The following is a 16507-nucleotide window of genomic DNA, read 5'->3' as shown; positions in this document are numbered from 1 at the left end:
TTAAAATTATCAATGAAAGTGGGAGGATCGCACCGAGTAGTTTGCCTAACTGACGGTCCTAGAGGAAAATTTTGCCATTTCATTCATGCATGTGACAATGTCGCATCCCCGCTGTGGTCACCTCACAGGAAGACCAAAATAGGAACGCTGAAAACGCATAAACACTCTTTACTGGTTTTTCATCACGTTTATATTTTGTCGAATGATTTTGAACCGTCCCTAGTGATTCCAACCTGTAAGTAAGAGCATAAACTGCGGTCGCGCTGCGCTCCCACCGAGTGCGATCAAGTTCGAGGGGGATGCAGCCGCACCATGACCTTAGGGAGGGCGTGAAACTCCGGAGGGTGTCAATATCGAAGGTTGTGAAGAACATCTTCCTGTTGCTCATCGCATTGCGAACTGTCGTTTTGAACCATGAAACGTTTGGGAATCAACGTACCAGAGAAAGGGTGGTTTCGTTGAAGTCCTTTATGTCACTTCCCCCCCCCCCCCCCCCCCCCCCCACCAACCGCCATTTTCATGCCGATTCTGAGAGGCGATGTGTCTGGAATGTTTTCCTCGGTCACTCATAAGAAAATCGCATGATTTCAACACTGAGCGTCGCGTTTCTGACCTCCATGGTTGAGGCGTCAAAAAAAAAAAAGCGGTGAAATGTGGGCAAGAGGATGTGTGACAACTGACCACCTTCCGATGGTGAGACACATCCACAATGTCAGTAGGAAGAATTTCGGTGAAATTTGGTGCCAATGTGACATCATTACCCCATCTTACCCGCCATATGAGCTTCTGAGCTGTGCCCTGTTTTTTTGTACGTGTCGACACTTTGCTGTTTGAACCGTCATAGAGGCCTTGGATGACGCCACTGAGCGCTACGCTTTTGCAACATTACCGAGAAAGGTTGTACGCACCTTTGATTGAAATTTCAACATCAGCGTCGTGATGAGTGAGAATTACAGGTTTTCGAGATAGTAGTCCTTTAATTCTGCTGTACAGTGTATTTTGTATTGAGCTACCATGTTTTGAAAATTGTTTTCAAGGTGAATGATGGAGACAAACGGTAACCAGTCACAAGTCAGTAAATAGTCACATTACATCTGCTTTCATGATTTCTTCATGATTCTGTCGCTTGGTTGTATCTACTCAGAAGACGCAATATAACTTCTACGACTACTTTTTTGACACATACATGATTTACTGCAATAAACTGCCATGTGTCTGTATAACTACGAGTATGTGTGTTATATGCATATGGGGCTATTTATAGCAAGGGATAAAATTGCCTAACATCGAGATATAGAACAGTGTTCCACCAGAGTTAAAGAAGGAGACAGAGAACCACACTTGTACGTTCTTGTCTATAAGGTGGTCAAAAACAGTTTGAAAAGCTTGTAGTGGTGTTGCAGGTTAGATTCTGCTGGGAAATAAGTGTTAAAAATGCAATACGTAGAGCCGTTTCTGAATTAATCAGCACTGAAGTTAGCCAAATACGCCGTTGTTCAGCTGTCTTGTTCGGTTTTACAAAACCAAACGAAGAACACGTTTGGAACACCGTTTCTGGCGAGCCGCTTGAATTTGCGCACGTAGCGGCCTGATTGGCTTACTTCAACGCTAATTGACTCTGGAACGGCGCAGTGTATCTTTTTTTTTTTTTTTTTCTTGACCATCATTCATCATTTCTCGGCACAGCCAGCCTACGCCACCACACCACCTTTACAAGCTTTTCAGACTTTTCTGAACACCCTGTATTAGCAAGAGAATAGCCCATCATGATGTACACCATAATCAAGGAATTTCATTATGATTTGTAAAAACTCTCGCGCTATAACTGCTATTCGTTTTTAGATGTAGTAAACCTCCAGAGACATCAACCATTATAATCGTAGCTACACGAAATGTGGAGCCAACTGAATGATGCAGTTTCACTGGCCGAACAAAGCAATGCTGCCTGCAGTACCGACAAATCTCGGGAGTGTAGCACTCACGGTGTACGTTTTCTGCAAGTCACAAGACCAAAGGGCTGTTTCTTTGCGGTATACGACAAGGACTAGTGAAGAGAAAGGACACGGAACGAATGAAACTATGGCCGGCTACCAGAAGGCAACGTGAACGGAGCATAAAAACAAACGGTCATTCTGAACAAAAAGTCCATTCGTTCACCAGTTAGCTACATTTTCTTTAGGTTTAATCGTGTAATTTTTTGACGACACGCTTATATCGATTTGTGTTACGTCAGTTTTCTTCATCAAGTCGAAAATGAGTCAACTTGCACATTGTAAGTACGCCACTATGTGTTTCTGTGTGAAATGTAGCCAAAATTTACCTCCCACTTTATAAAAGATCTACGTATTACCAAAACTATGTACCTACAAACTGTTAGCCACTTAAACTCGTTTGCTGACCTTTGACAAAACAAAAACTAATTAGAATCGAACTGTGGCTCGTCTGAATAAAGTTTGTCTTTACATTAAATGTGCAGCTGAAGTAAACAATTATCTGGCCCTAATCAAAATTTCCACTCACCTCGCGTCTTAACAACATTGTTGCAGATTTCTCGAAAGCACAACAGCAAGCAGGCAGTGGCTAAGTTAGATTTACATTTTTTAAATAGGATTGCCAAACAATAGTCAAAATATTGCATATCATGTGGTGCAATGTGGTAATGCGCAACGATAAACGCTCTTTAAACAGTGGGATGGGGAGAGCAACTATTCCTATGGAATGAAATTCCAAGACAACGATTTTAGAATGTAGTATGTATTCACAAAGACATTAGAACTTCGCTCGTTCTTCACACATAAATTCGCCTGAACAGTACTACGCCAAACAAAGTGAACAATGATTTGAAAGGGGCACAACGTTAACAGAGAATTTCTATAAAAACCAAACAGCTTAATCAGTTGATATGGTAATGTATGACTCAGGGAAGTGTGGTGGTCATTCTCCCAGCTCAGAGCTAGTGAACAAGCTGTGCAGTGCTGCAGTCTTACCTCAAACTACTTTTTTTTAAAAAAAAGGAAAAAACGTTATTCAGAAGTTATATTCTTTTCGCTTTTCAGTGTATACATCCTACTCATCTAAGCTGCCCCTTACAATAAATCTTTCTTCATCTAACAGATACAATCGCAAGTCAACACAGCTCTACTGAATAAGCCCACCACCAACCACACTTCACCAAAAACAGCACAGAGGCAAAGACTGTGCCACATCAAGACCAAAGATTGTTTAACAGTAGCATAACTTGCTCTTTCTCTGACGTGCACATTGATAACTTACAATAATCAAAATTACATGTCCACTTTACAAGATGTGCTAAACAAATAACAGAAGTATCTAAATGTGAAATTTCTTTTTCCTCTTTAGCCATTTCTGTTCCATGACATTATTCAAAAGTCTTGTCAGCTGATGACCTGTATAGTCTTTAAAGTCAAGGTAACCGATTTTTGGAAACGTACGATATTGCTATGGATTATTCCAGTAGAGTAGATCTCCTGTTGTCTTCCTCTAGCCTGTTGTGCAATGTCAGGCGTGTACTAGGGGTAATCACAAACTGTTAATTGTCCTCTCAAAGTACGGAAAGTCAATTGTTAACTAATTTTTGGTTTGTTTGCAGGCACATGTCTGCAGATACGGTACAGATTGAAATCCCCGGGCAACAGCGTCGTAGCACGCTGCCACTCTGGTCTCGTCTAACGAGCCTAGACACGATCGCGCACACCACTGATAAAGTGAAGTAACGTACGATAAATCCTCCTCCGCATTTGATGGGTACCAACGCAGCGTTAGTGCATGCCGAGTTTGTGGCACTTTAGGACAAAAAGCTATCCTAAATAAACCAGTAGTTAGGTGCCACATAAGTGTTCTGTGTGGTTGAATAAGTCTGAATGACGAAGATCGAAGTGGCAGACCATCTCTGCGTGAAGTACCGGGAACCTCAAGTGAAGTAGCGACCCTGGTGCTCAATGACAAGTGTATCACAATCGAGGCGACTGTGAAAACAAGCGAAAATCGTCATGGATCAGATTTCAACATTGCGCACGACTTTTTGAAAACGATAGAGAATGCTGCCAGCTGGTTTCGACAACGGCTCACGCCCATTCTACATCGTCCCGTCACATTAATTTGACCACCACCTATGTTCGATATCAAGTTGCAAAAAGTAACCACTCACAGTTGACAGCACTAGTAGTAGAGGGTACATAATGCGTGAGGAGGGGACGCGGAACGCAATGAAGTCGTTGTCTTAATGCTGAAACAGAGTAACTTATATGGCGTCCATACGAGCATGATCATTGGCTTTGGGACAAGGGTGCAAGCGTTTCCGAAACAGCTGAGTCTGCGAAGTGTTCGCGATCCATCGCGGTTAAAGCACACTGTGCGTAGTAAAATGGCGCTACCCAAAACAGGCGCCGAGGGAACTGTGGTGCACCGTGGGCCATAGATAACAGGGATAAACAACTGCTGCGGAGATGTGTATGGGCAAATAGATGTGCAACTGTTGATGAATTGAAGTTTTATGGTATTGATGGTGTAGGCAGCCAATGTGTAATGTCATATCACAAAAGAATCTAGAAAGTTGTACTTTGTAATTCAGCTAATCTGGTCCTAGGACATTATTCTGACTGGGGAGTAATCATGTATGGGGTTCCACAAGGCTCAGTCTTAGGTTCACTATGTGTATGTAAATGACCTGTCTAATAAACAACAAGCAAAATTACTTTTTTCAAATGACATTAGTATGATAATCAAAGTATACTCACAGAAACAGAAGAAATGGTAAATAATGTTCTGAAAAGTATCATTGAATGTTATTCTGCGAATGGTCCCACCCTCAATTTCAAAAAGGTACAACATACTCAGTTCTGCACACTTAAGATAACTGTAACACGTGGTGAGGAAATGATAAATAGGTTGAAGACTTCAGAATTCTTGTGTGTTAATACTGAAGAGAATTTAAGCCGGAAAAACCACATTCTTAGTCACCTAAAAAAGTTACTTCAGCCACATTTACAATTGTGACAGGTGGAAATCTTGGGGAGAAATAAATCAGTAAATTGACGCAGGCTCCAATAATCTGTTCCCCAAAATTCATGGTGAAACTCTGACCGTAATTTCTGCCCTGATATTAGCAGTTGTCATTAGTGTATCCGTCAGAGCAAGTCGAACAATACAGCGATCGTTACGTGGTGTAGTTCTTTTGGCGCAGAACTTGTGCCCACTCTTCTCACCACACTGTTGTCCTGAGTACTTTCATTCAGTAATGTCATATGGAATAATGTTCTGCGTTAACTCGTCTACAAGTAAGAAATTCTTGATTGCTCAAAAACCCGATGTAAGAATATGTGGTGCTCACCCACTATCATATTGTAGACATCTGTTTAAGAAGTTAGGCATTCTGACTACTACTTCATAATATATTTATTCACTCATGAAGTTTGTTTTAAATAATCCACTGCAGTTCAAAAGGAACAACGATGTAAATAAGTACACTAGCGGGATGAAAATTACATTCATTACCCCACATTAAGGTTGTCTTTAGGACAATAAGGGGTGCACAGTGCCACGATTAAAATGTATGATAACTGACCCAGTGATATAAAATGTCTGACAGATAGTAAAGTAAAATTTGAAAACAAACTGAAAAGTTTCTCCTTGATAACTCCTTCTATTCCGTAGAAGAATTTCTAATAGCGTAATATTTGAAACGTGGTGGGGTAGGAATTACTAACTCACATCTGCGTGTTAAAAAAGAGAAGAAAAGATTTATAAACGTTTAGCATGTAATCGTATTTACATATTAATTCGCGATGTGTGACTCGTTCCACATTACTACTATTTATTGTGCGAATGATCTATGGAAGATGAAACTAACTGAGTATCTAACTAACTCACCCACAGTTGGGAAAAAAGTGTCGCAGTGAAGTGTGAATACACTGGCGCAAATAGAAAGCATTGCATCATGAATCAGCAGTCTAATATTTATCAAACTTTGTGGAGATTGTCGTCAAGTAACGGATGTTAAATGATTCCATTCGGAACTTATTTTGTCATCAACGACACTATGAGGTGTGACCTTTATGTGAATGATTACACTCTTTTACAAGTAGTGGTTGTGGCATGGAAACAAACCGACTCCGAATGTCATCTTGAGGAACTTTCCTCCACACTTGGAAAATGAGCATCCTAGACACCTTTTGTGGGTGAGGAAGTTGGTCAGGCAAATCTAGAGTTCGTAGATGGCGTTTGTGGTGTGAACTGCAATGTTGCATTATCCTGCTGGAATGTTATTTGACACCACGGTGATGACAACAGTTAACCATTCATGCCACATAATGGCGAGCATTCATTGAGTAATTACCAAGTGAGTCCTATGGTCATATCTAGTATCTCCACACATGATTTTTTGAGTGGCACAAGTGTGACCTTTTATGTGACCTTTCATGTGGTCGGTTATGGACATTTTGAAGCTGGTCTCAACTCTGCTACAGAGTTCTGGTTCTAGTCCGTGGAAGTTTCTGCTGTCTGTGATATAGTATCAACGGTAAACAGCACGTGGCAATTCGACATCTCAACCCAGGCTCCAGTAATCTGTTCCCCAAAATTCATGGTGAAACTCTGCCCTGATATTAGCAGTTGTCATTAGTGTATCCGTCAGAGCAAGTCGAACAATACAGCGATCGTTACGTGGTGTAGTTTTTTTGGCGCAGAACGTGTGCCCACTCTTCTCACCACACTGTTATCCTGAGTGTGTCTCGCCACCACTCGTACAACTCTCGTTGCACTATATCACAACTGCATGTGTGATTAATCGTGTGATGTCCCTATCATGCCAACGATTACCCCTTTCTTAAAGTCAAAAAGGTGGTGATAAGATAGAAGTGGACGTTCTCTAGCCATGCTTTGTTGCAATCTTCACATGAAAAAAATTCAGTAGCGTTAGACACATCCAATAGTTATCGTATATTCACTCTATTGTTCAACTGTGTCAATGGCTTTTCCCTGAAAATAAGCTTGGATAAGGATATAATTGTAATCAACATATCCCACAGACATGGAAATACTGGAGTATGAGTTTGGTAGCGATCGGTTTAGGTTCTCGTGGTATAACGCGGTGTATGAAGAGAAGGTTAAGACTTATCAGTTCCCTTTATCAGAGTTTGATTTTTTGGAGATGAGCTTTATGACTGCGCCTTGTATATTTTTGGTTTGTATAGATGGGGTGAATGGACTCGGTGTTGTTGTAGATGAAGAATATTTATGACACACTGGGATTTAACATCCCTCTGATGATGAATTCTTCATGAACGGAGCAGATTCTCGCACAGGCATGTACAGGGATGGATCACAAAATAGGCCGTTACCTTTCTGGAACCAACACAACCCGTCGATAGTCATATGTGACTTAGGGAAGCCAAGGAATATCTGAAACGAGCAGTAGGTGACATATTGGTGAAGATATTAGTCTATCACTCGTGAGGAGCAGGGTTCAAATCAAAGTCCAGCAGTCACGATTTACGCTTCCTTTAGTATCCCTGAATAGATAAAGCAAATACCGAGTGGGTGCCTTAGCAAAATGATATGGACGAATTCCTTACCCCTCGTTGCCCATTCTGATCTGACTCTCCGCCTGTTAGGGTCGATTGTTCTTTTTACGGAATACTGCTCCTTCCGAATACAAACACAGTACATTTTTACAAGTGCGATCGTAAGACCTCTGCTTGTGAGATACTACATAAGTATTTAGAATTTAACAAAGAGAGATAATATAAAATACAGTATGATGATCAGTAACATCATAACATCAACTCTAATCTTTTTTCCAGCCGAATACTCATGATGAAAATTACTTCCAGAATGAAAATTCGAACCAGCTACATGTAAGGCGAACTCTATCGCATTAGTGGAAATTAGTGATATTAACTGCAGAGGGATACTGTCATGGTTTTCTGAACTGATGTGTTTGCGTAAGAGAGAAAACTTTAATGAAACAGCGAGTCACAGCTAGAAACTATCTACCGATACATCGGATAGTTACCAGTGATATATCTGACATCTACTACATCAGTTACCACAGTTAAACTTTCATTTTAATGTAGGATTTTAGATAGCTGTTGTTGTGAAAAGCTAATTAATGATATCTGCTGAGGCAAACGAACAGTGTATGACGCGAGAGACGTTAGATTAATCATGGTTGTCTTATTGTTTTGCAAACAGTGCCGCCTAGGGCGCCGAACTATGATATAATCCCTTCCGTGGGAAAGGTGTTCATCCACCGACTGAAATCCTTACCCCATCAATTGAATTATAATGAAGTACTTAATTGGGAGCAAAATAACTCTTAATGGGCGAAGCAAAGAGGACGTAAAAAGCAGACTGGTACAGACACACAGGTCGTTCCCGACCAAAAGAATTTTGCTAACATCAAACACACACCTTATTTTGAGGAAGAAGTTCTGTAAATGTACATTGGGAGCACAGCATTGCATAGTAGTGAATTACGAACTGTAGGGGAGCCAGAAACGAAGAGAATCGAAACATTTGAAATGTGGTGGCACAAAAGGATGTTGGAAATTAGGTGGACTGATAAAGCAAGGAATCCTCATCCTTTATCAGTCAGGTTCTCTGCAGTATCGGCGACGAATTGAACATATGAAAAAAAAAAAAAAACACCAACAAGAAGAGACAGGATGACAGAACATGTGTTAACACATCAGGGAATAACTTCCATTGTAGTAGAAGTAGCTGTAGAGGTTAAAAACTATAGACGAAGACAGAGATTGGAATATAACCAGCAAATAATAGAGGACATATGGTGCAAGAGATTGGGGTAGGAGAGGAATTCACGGCGGACCGCATCAAACCACTCATAAGACTGACTGACTCAAAATTCGGCGTTAATTAATAATTCCTAAATCATTAATAATTTAGCGGTAACAGAGACATTTGGAACGTAATGAGGTCCCTGTATTAACTGGGATCCCTTACGTTGGTTGTAGTTTGCTGATCGGATGCGGATTCTGGCGTCTCAGTTCAGCAGCCAGTGAAAAATTCTGTTTGATTAATACCACATGCATGCTAAGCAGAAACTACATCGTACTGTTCCGCGGTCAGTTCGTCGCCCGAACTATTTACTTCTGCGTGAATTCTCGTAGCTTCCATTACTTAAGCACCCGATCGTTCGCTATTTTTATGTATTGACCCTACAAAACATTAGCTGTCGAATGTAAGCAGATATTGTGAGACAATATCACTCACAAAGTTTTGATCAGACTTATTATATCGAAACCTATGTTGATTTTTTTCACACTTAGCAAACATTGTAAAAGATTCGCATGCAAAATTTTACCTGGCAGCGCGAATTGGAATTCAGTAAAATATGACATTTTTGCACGGTTTCCTTGCTTGAAACTGTCTGGCCTACAGTCCTAAATCTCCCACTACGCGACGCAAAACTTTCTTGTTACTGTTTCCATTGGTTTCAAGATGAAAGTGATCGAAAGATTACTAAATATTCGTGGTGAAACAGAACTTATACTTTATCTTCCTTTCCATGTTAAAGTATATGCGCACAAACACGAAATTCACAATACGCCAGCATCAGTTTTATTTCTTCTGCTGTAAAATGCGAAATATTAATGTAACGCTCCTAGCTCACATTTTTAAAGCATCATAAACATAAATTACGATATTTAACTGTCCCGCGCGTAGTTCGCAGACTTCGACGATTTAATACAAAACTGGGCCATAGTTAGGAATGAGACCTGCCTAATATCTGTGTATTTTCGGGAGAACTCTGTCTATTTAAACAGAGTTTGAAACTGAAGGAAAAAAATCATGAACTAGTGACAGAAGCTTAAGAATATTGTCATGGCATTAAACTGAAAACTGAAAGGATCTGTCCATGGCAATTTTCTGTATCAGTGTTAAGTAAAATGCCCTCCACTGACGGCATAATTCACGGTCTAACAGCTCAAGTACACTCATACTAGCAGATGGAGTATGAAGTATCTCTACACCCACAGTGAGAAATGCTGCTGCTAATGATTCAGATTGCTTACGATAACACCAAGAATCCTGGTTTGCATGATAATTTTAACATTTTCAGATTTTGTACGTGGCTTGACCAGTAACTGTATGATGAAATCTTTTGTAGAAATTGTTAACAGCCAGTCAGTTGCAAAATGGAACGTCTTCTTGCAATATTGACGACCTAAACAAGTTCAATAATATCTCGTTACGAATAGAAAAAAATTATTCAGTCTTGCTGGATTACATGTTTTAGCAGACGCACGTTAAAATGTAGTCGAAATGCGTCAGTGAAATTTTATTATTGACTGACGTCTTTCAGCTATATTTTAAGGTACTTCTGCCACAACATGTTATCCGATAATTCTGAATAATTTTTTGTATTCGAAATGAGATATGAATGTGATCAAAAGTAACCGGACACCCCCAAAAACATACTTTTTTCATGTTAGGTGCATTGCGCTGCCACCTGCTGCCAGGTACTCCACATCAGCGACCTCAGTACTCATTAGACATTACGAGAGAGCAGAATGGGGCGTTGCGCGGAACTCACGGATTTCGAACGTCGTCAGGTGACTGGGTGTCATTTGTGTCATACGTCTGTATGCGAGATTTCCGCACTCCTAAACATCCCTTGGTTCACTGTTTCCGATGTGATAGTGAAGTGGAAACATGAAGGGACACGTACAGCACAAAAGCGTACAGGCCGACCTCGTCTGTTGGTTAACAGTGAACCCCGACAGTTGAAGAGGGTCGTAATGTGTAACAGGCAGACATCTATCCAGACCGTTACACAGGAATTTCAAACTGCCTCAGGATCCACCGCAAGTACTACGACAGTTAGGCGGGAGGTGAGAAAAACTTCATAGCCGAGCGGCTGCTCATAAGCCATACATCACGCAGGTAAAAGCCAAACGACGCCTCGCTTGGTGTTAGGAGCGTAAACATTGGACGATTGAGCAGTGGAAAAACGTTGTGTGGCGTGACGAATTACGGTACACAACGTGGCGATCCGATGGGAGGTTTGGGTATGGCGAACGACCGGTAAACGTCGTCTGCCACCGTGTGTAGTACCAACAGTAAAATTCGGAGGCGGTGGTGTTATGGTGTGGTCGTGTTTTCCATAGAGGGGGCTTGCACCCCTTTTTGTTTTGCGTGGCACTGTCACGGGACAGAGCTACACTGATGTTTTAAGCATTTTCTTGCTTCCCATTGTCGAAAAGTAATTCAGAAGTGGTGATTCCATCTTTCAACACGATCGAGCGCCTGTTCATAACGCACGGCCTGTGGCGGAGTAGTTACACGATAGTAACTTCCCTGTAATTGACTGGCTAAATGTCGACCAAATGTAGGCAATACAGTCCAGAAGCACACCATGCGTCGGAAACGACCACGATCGGAGCATCAGGTGGCACAGAGACAGAAAAAATAGCACGTAAAATCCTCAGAAAATTTTTTGAAACGGTACACAGAGACCGTGTATGGATGAAGAGACCGACCAAAGAATTATATGATGTTAACTTATTTATGTTGTCAATATCCTTCTGCAGAAGACTTTTTTATAAACGTTGAAAGCATGGTAAAGGGATTGTAATAAACCCTCCATTTTGCAACTCATTGGCTGTTTACTATTTCTACAAAAAGATCAATTTAACATTTTACTATATATATATATATATATATATATATATATATATATATATATATATATATATATATTTTTTTTTTTTTTTTGAGAATTTCGTACGCCTTCCAAAAGACATTCTGAGCAAGACATTGCTCATTCCACATGTGATGCAAGGTATCCACTTTTGAATGAAAACATTTTACTCTACACTGATCTGCAATATACACTCAAGGTTCACTAAAACCAATGTTCTTATTTTTCCATGTGTAACAATCGCCTCATTTCGTCCAAATACACCAGCACTTGGTCTTTGTATAAAGAAGTAATTTTGTTTTTGACTTTTTTCTCAGAGACAGTGTGAGGTTATGATTTAAATTCTTTACAAGTGAGATGAGAGAGAGAGACGGGTTTGGAAAGTGGAGGTTGCTGGTTTTTCTACTTCTGCATCACAGTGTTAAAGGAATATATACCATTTGGTATCTCTTTGCAATAAACAGAAGTTGCTGGAAAAGCATTTACAATTTATAGCCTAACAAATGTATACCCCCATACGCAGTCCCCGTTTTGAAAAAAATACCAAATCTGTAACGGTATTAACATTTTCTCTTGCAACAAATTCAACCAACTTTAATTCGACTATTTCTAATATTAAAACAATCTTTAAAAAACGCTGCACAAAGTAAATTCTTAGAATCTACTAATTTTAATTTAAAAAGAGGCACAAACAGAAAATTGCAAGAGCAAAGAAAGTTGCAAAATTTAACATCTGAAGATCTTTTAAGAGCACAAACATAAAACAAACAACATAAGTCATAAGGAAGTTCCTTTCTAACATTCTGCATGGTGTCTGTTTGTTCTATATTGTGTCTCCCTACCACTTTCACGCAACGATGCTCTGAGCGTATTTTTTAGGTAATTGACTAGTTTGAACCTGGGACCTGTTGCTGGTAAGGAGACGCCAGACCACACGTGACATGTAGAGTTCAGAACAGTTCAGTGAGATTAGCGATGATATAATGAAATACTTAATGATTTCAGCGTCAGCTCCACTGCACTCCCTGTAAAAGAATCTTAGAACTAACTAAATTTAGTTGAAGAGGTTCAAGGCTTTCCTATTTTTAATTAGCTGGTAAAATAATGTCGAAAAAGCAGTTAAGTTTACCATTGAAATTTTTATTCTATTCACAAAACATTGTTTATAAATTGTACTATTGATAAAAGGAAATATTTTAATACAGGATGATAAAACCAACTGCGTTCAACAAAAATGTGAATGAATATTCCCTGAATGGGTTTCCGAGTTCTATAATGGATCAAAGGATGACATATGCCATATCACATCTATAATCTAGGTTTAAATTAAGTTTCATTAACTTGACCCTCAATCATCTTTAATTACTTATTTTACTTGTCGTAAATTACAGTGGCTGATGTGGCTTCTCAATAATTATATAACAGAAAAATCATCACAGTTCAGATTTTAGCTTCAGCTAGCAAATTTGAATACCACAAAGTTTAATTGACGATCGATACTAGTATTACGTCAAAAGGGGATGTAACAAATGAGACTTCTGCAGTTCTGAGTGAAGCCTTATGCACTCTTATGTGGCATGGTGTGTTTTTGTTACCTTTTCGGTGGTTAGGCAGCGTCAGGGGCAGCTCCACACACCTCGCCGTCGCGGTAGCAACTCTCTCGAACTTATTCTTACTACTGTTTACCAAAGTTGGTTTAAGAGAAATGTATCTGGCTGTGTTTTCAACTGACCAATCAGTGTCTCAATGTTAACCTTAAGCTCTGCCTACGAAAATTCTGTCTATCAAAAATGAGAAACGTTATACTTTTCGTGGCAGGGCAATGATTTTAATGTTTGCTACGTAACAGAGATGCGCATAGTCTCATGCTAAAACTTGCAGCTGGTGTGGCCCTTTTAGTGTTATCGTAAGATCTATACTGTTCTTCTGGAGGGCTCTATCTTTTAACATGGGCTGGGGGTTGGACCTCTTGGCGGTCGGCCGGCTATGCAGGTGTCCCATTGTCCCGCTCTTATCGTAGGGCCTTCTAGCCTATACGGCTCTGCTCTCGGCTTCTGTTCTCGTTTCTCCCCTCGGAACTGCGTCTGTTTCACGGTGGGAAGATATGACATGCATTTAGATGTTCTTGTGTTGGTCTGTGGTATTCCATTTGCTCACTCATTGATCGTATTACTTTGGTTAATTTAATGTCAGGATTTATTCGGAGCTATGTGACATATTGCCAGATTTGCTATCATGTCAGGGTTGTCGTGGAAGGTGTTGGATTTGCCTGACACCTTACACCTTGCCCAAGCAGAGAATTTTCATAACCTTTTACGCAAATGTAATATGAATATTACATTAATATGTATACACACATTACATCAATATCACATTAATTATGTTACACATATGATTAACTCGCTTCTGAGACATCATATATCCTACGTGTTCTACTGGTACAACTAAGACCTACTTCCAACTGGTTTTTCTTCCTTATTCTGGGGGGCAAAAGCGTGAGAACAAGACACACAAGAACCAATGACGAAAAATGAAATCTTAAACAATTAAAATTACAATGTTGTTAAGAGACTGCCGTACCAGCAACGATATTAGGAAGGAAGGGACAAGCAAAGTTCAACATACCAAACAAGTGCCGGTGATGATTCCAGCTGTGCCCATAATGTTGTCTTCAAAATATCTTCAAATAACATCTGTTGGCAGTGCGATTAATTAGCTTATGATAGTGAATAACCTACGTTTCAGTGTGCTTAATTTGCGTCTTACGTGGTTCAACCAATCCTAGATAGGCTAACAAACATTAAAAACCAGAAGAAGCAGAAGCAGTAGTTGTGATAGCTGTAGTTACCCGGCCAAACTGGTGTCAAACAGGACTTCGATGAGCAGCCGTCTGATATTTTGTTTTGTTTTGTTTTGGTTTTAGGGCGCAAAACTGCTATGGTCATTAGCACCTGGTCCGTAACTTAGGAAACAGTAAAAAACCGAAAATGGAAACCAGCAGCAATGGGAACGAAAGTCATAAAATTGGAGAAACTAAAAGCAGAAGGAAGGCTTAAAAATCCACTACAGAAAGGGGTTGGTTGTCCCCAAAAAAAAGCTTCAAATGACTGACGTCATTTCACTGGCACTAATAAACTTGAGAACGCAGTCGGCTGAGCGCGTGTCATCTGCTAAAATCGACGATATATCAGGCGATAGCTGTAGACGGGAGCGCAACGGATTAAAATAGGGGCACTCAATTAAAAGGTATCTTACCGTCCACAGCTGAGAGCAGTGGGGACAGAGTGGGGGAGGATCGCCGCTTCAAAGATATCGATGGCTAAAAAGACAGTGCCCTATCCGGAGTCTAGTTAAAATTACCTCCTCCCGAAGACGCGTTCGGGAGGAAGAGGTCCAAGCACAAGGAAGAGCTTTCACGTCCCGCAATTTATTATGGGGAAGTGTCAACCAATGCGGGTGCCATAAATGAACAACACGACGACATAAAACGCTCCGCAGATCGGCGAAGGGAATCGATTGAATAGCTGGCCGAAGAAGAGAGACTGCAGCCTTGGCTGCAATATCGGCCGCCTCATTTCCACAACGTGTCCCGGGAGCCAGAGGAACGCCACCGAGACGCCCCCCAGGTGGAGCAAGCGCAGACAGTCCTGAATCCGGTGGACCAGAGGGTGCACAGGATAAAGAGCTCAGAGACTGAGGTGAGAGCTGAGAGTATCTGAGCAGATAACGTATTGTATCCGCTGATGGCGGCGGATGTAGTGGACAGCCTGGAGAACAGCGTAAAGCTCCGCAGTATAAACCGAACACTTGTCGGGAAGCCGAAAGTGATTTGGGGTGTCGCCAACAATATAGGCACTCCCTACACCTAACGATGTTTTCGAGCAGTCGGTGTAAATAAATGTGGCGTCTGTCATTTGTGCACATAGAGCAGCAAATGCCCGACGATAAACAAGTGAAGGGGTACCATCCTTGGGAAATTGACAAAGGTCACGGAGCAGGCAGATCCCGGGACGGAGCCAAGGTGGTGCTGTACCCCAAGTTGTCAAGAAGGTTTTAGGAAAGCGGAAGGAAAGAGAATGGAGCAGTTGACGGAAGCGGACTCCCGGTGGTAGTAGGGAGGAGGGGCGGCCTGCATACCCTACATCAAAGGAGGCGTGGAAAAAAATGTCATGGGCTGGATTAGCAGGCATGGAAGACAGATGGCTAGTATAACGACTCAGAAGGACTGCTCGCCGATTGGACAGTGGAGGTTCAGCAGTCTCAGCATAAAGGCTTTCCACAGGGCTGGTGTAAAAAGCTCCAGACACTAAACGTAATCCACGGTGGTAGATAGAGTCGAGACGCCTAAGAATAGACGGCCGAGCAGAGGAGTAGACTATGCTTCCATAGTCCAATTTCGAGCGCACTAAGGCGCGATAGAGGCGGAGAAGGACCACTCGGTCCGCTCCCCAGGAGGTACCATTCAGGACACGGAGGGTGTTGAGGGATCGCAGACAGCGAGCCGAAAGATAGGAAACGTGGGAGGACCAGCACAGTTTTCTGTCAAACATAAGACCCAAGAATATAGCGACGTCTGAAAACGGAAGGTTGACAGGACCTAGATGTAAGGAGGGCGGAAGAAACTCCTTACGTCGCCAAAAATTAACACAAACGATCTTACTGGGAGAAAAACGGAAGCCGGTTTCGATGCTCCAAGAGTGGAGGCGATCGAGACATCCTTGAAGACGTCGTTCAAGAAGGTTGGTCCGTTGAGAGCTGTAGTAGATCACAAAATCGTCCACAAAGAGGGAGCCCGAGACATCAGGAAGGAGACAATCCATAATT

Source organism: Schistocerca americana, chromosome 3 (assembly GCF_021461395.2).
Source record: "Schistocerca americana isolate TAMUIC-IGC-003095 chromosome 3, iqSchAmer2.1, whole genome shotgun sequence".
In the NCBI taxonomy this organism is placed as follows: domain Eukaryota; kingdom Metazoa; phylum Arthropoda; class Insecta; order Orthoptera; family Acrididae; genus Schistocerca; species Schistocerca americana.
The sequence above is the reverse complement of the archived record's forward strand: the minus strand, read 5'-3'. Positions refer to the sequence as shown.